The sequence below is a fragment of the Limulus polyphemus genome, unplaced genomic scaffold (genome assembly GCF_000517525.1).
Source record: "Limulus polyphemus unplaced genomic scaffold, Limulus_polyphemus-2.1.2 Scaffold69, whole genome shotgun sequence".
Classification (NCBI taxonomy): domain Eukaryota; kingdom Metazoa; phylum Arthropoda; class Merostomata; order Xiphosura; family Limulidae; genus Limulus; species Limulus polyphemus.
Genome location: NW_013665679.1, coordinates 1,143,700 through 1,147,120, shown reverse-complemented (window position 1 = coordinate 1,147,120; position 3,421 = coordinate 1,143,700). Strand labels below are relative to the sequence as shown.

At 32.8% G+C, this 3,421-nt stretch overlaps 1 protein-coding gene across 2 annotated transcripts in view; it reads left to right on the top strand.

Annotated features, from left to right (window-relative positions):
- LOC106465597 (alpha-mannosidase 2-like) overlaps positions 1–3,421 on the top strand; it is a 43,448-nt gene that overhangs the window by 9,780 nt on the left and 30,247 nt on the right. The window lies entirely within an intron of this gene.

The following is a 3,421-nucleotide window of genomic DNA, read 5'->3' as shown; positions in this document are numbered from 1 at the left end:
ACACACACACACACACACACACACACACACACACACACACAACACTTACTAGTCATCGAACATCTTGTTTGCAAGTATTCGGATAGTCATGTACTTATTCTGCCTGTGCTTGTGACACCATACAGGCCCTTTGCCTTTTATAATCCTGCTTGCACTTGAAGAGTATACCCTGGGTAAGAGGAGATGTGGTCTTCTATAGCTGTGCCCTTATGGAGCCTCTGCCATAAGGTGTCGCACCCTATGAGCTTCCTTCAGACCCTTGCTGAAGGGAGCTCATCTAGGTAACTTTTGCACCGGTCCCTACACCATCTCAATGTGGGATTCTAGCTTTCTGTGTATGGAGGTGAGTGATTGGGAATTAACATTTACCTTAATGGAAAATGTATTTCTGATAGATATACACCTCCGTACATGTTCTCAGCCATTCTCCCCATTTTCCCAGTGCACCTATATTTGTGGCCTTGTTAAAGAATAAAATATTTCATGCATGAATATAGAGGGTGCATTTGATCAATGAGGTGTGTTGCACTCCTATTGGTGGAGGGTTCTGCTGCATGATACGTCATCATACAGTAGTGCAATTCCTGTAATTCATGGGAATTTTCACAATTAATGAAAGTTCGAGAGGAAAATAGCTTTTTGTGTTTGAAGCTTAGTGTCTATCAGAAATACATTTTAAATTAAGGAAAACATTAAAATTTGTTAAGTGTCGGGTAAACAACTCAAATACTTTTCAAATACATAAAAAAGTCGTATCTTTTAGTAAAATACTTGTATTAAAGATTTGTGTGTAAATTTACAAAGCCTTTACTCAGTCAGTCTGTGTTAAAGGTGATTTTCATGCTAAGAATTATAATACTCCTTTTCATCTTAGTTATTATGTTTCACTTGCATAACCTCTAGAATCTTTTAAATGAATATCAGAATTTTGTTTTGTAAAACTTTGTACTTTGTGGCATATTTTCTGTACATTAACACTAAATGTTTTTTTTTTACTAGTATATCTGCAGTTTGTAACAGAAAATTACAATTATTCATTCTAAACAGCCTTATGCTTCTTACAATTTTATAACTCCTTTTATTTAATTCTATTGTTTGCAGGGCCATAAGGAAAACTCTTGAAGGGGCTCCATACTCCAAATGAATTATTGTCATATAAAGGCCCCTTTTTCCCAGGAAAAAAAATAATTACAGTAGAACATTGCATAACTATAAAATTATATTTTGAGTATAAGTGAATTGGACAATTCCATCATTTAGAATTTGGAATTAAGGTATAAGCGGGACCTCCATCCAGGGAAGGGGTCAGAGGCTGTCTTTACAGAACTGGGACAATGTGCATGCCAATTTTTAAATAATACTCAATGGCAGAGCAATTAAATAACTGAGAGGGGAGGTTGGAAGGATTGGAAATCCCTTTGCTGTTTTTAAATAATGCATAATGTACGGAGCAATTAAAAAACTGATTGGTGCCCTTTTGTTGAATGATTGGAATTGCTTTCCTATTGATGATGTTTTATTTGTTTCTAATGTTACAATTTTCCTTATAGGGGCCCCAAATTTTTGGGAAAAGGGAGGAGGCAATTCCCTCCTCTGCCTCAGCATGGTTATGGCCCTGGTTTTATTAGCATAAAAAAAGCAATAAATAACCTGGCAACAGCATAGGATAAACAAGCTATTGAGTACATCATCTAATGATAGCCTGTATGTATTCCTCAAGGATAAATTAGTTAATTTTTTTTATCTAATCTAATAAGTTTCTAATTTTTTACAATTTGATTTTGTTAAAAAATTTATATAAAAGCCAAGAAATTTTAGCATTGAGGCCTTTTGCACTTGGATGCATGGTTTAGTAAGCCTATTTTTTTTTCTCATGATGTTGATGTTCAAAAATAATACATGTTGCTTTCAAATATTTATTTTCAAATATTTATTTTGAAATAAAAAAATATATCAGACACTAGAATAGAGTGTCTGAAGGCTATTATAATTTATGTGGCTTTTAACTAACTTATAAATAGGTTAAAAAAATGTCATCACTACTTGGAGCAGCATCTATAGTCTAAACACATCAAGTTGTCATGGTGAACTGTTGGTGTCTACCACTAAAACAAAGTGGACACTCATCTAATTTATGTAATGTATAATCTGCTCTTTCTGTTTAATAAAATATAATAGATTTAATAATAAGCTTAATTGTTATTATTTTAATGTCAGAGAGAATTATATAGATGTCTTAAAAAACAGAGGATATGGGAGGGGGTTTGTCAATGTGGATTGCACAAGTATAGTAATGCAAAAAGATAATAAGTTGAAATTTTATATTCTGGCTTGTCAGTATCTATAGCATGTATTTCTGATTAGTTGAATAGTCTGAAACCTTTATCAGGGAAGAGAAGAAAAGCTACAAATGGGAAGTCACAGAACCACTGAGTTATGTGACTCAGAGAAATGCAGGTTGAGAATTTATTTAAATATTTATTTTCAAAATTAAATTTTAAAATTTAAATAATATGAACAAATTTAATTATAAAGTACATGCTAAGTTTATTGACATATATTGATAATAAAGTAGTTTAATTAAATTTTGAATGTAACATGTGTAAAATGGTTGTGACATACACTCTGACCCACCTGTATTCATAGAGTTAATGAGCCCACAATTAATTGATTTGTAAATATCATTAATCACATAACTTTAGTGCTGGGTATGTGAGTGTGCACAGTAGTAAAAATATTAAAGCCATAGATACAGGTTCAGATACCAGTCTATAATAGAATTGAACCTTTGTCATTATGTAATGAAGTAGATGCTCAAGAGGTTTACATAGCTTGGATTCTCATTAAGTGTAATGATAAAGTTTCTTATTTGTAGTGGGGGGGGGGTGAATAAATAGATTAGGATCAAAATTATCAGAAGAGCTACATGAGTAGCATAAAGATCTCCTTTGGAATGTTAGGAATATAAATAGATGTCTGGCCTTTTTGAGTGTGCTAGATATGGGAATGAATAACTTAACAGGATCCATGGCTTAAAAATTATCAGGGATATAGTTAGAGTAACAGGTAGCTGGTATCATAGTTTTCAGGGTAAGAATGAATTATGTGCAAGATATGGGCTTCACTTAAGTATATTAGGTAGTAGGATATTTAGGAGAGTTCTAAATATAGTCATTGAAGACTGTTTAACCTAAAATTGAATAGTGGTGGTGGAGTTTTGGAAATTGGGAATAAACAAGTTGATAGGATAACTATGGTAACAAAGGACTTGGATTGTAACAACTGAAATAATAGTTTTAAAGATAAAACATAGTAGTGTTACGTATCTGCTTGTTTGATAATTTCCGGTAGAAATTCTTGCCGAGGAACTTCAGCGATACAAGTCCTTTCTTGATTAAACCAGTTTATTCTTTCTCCATAC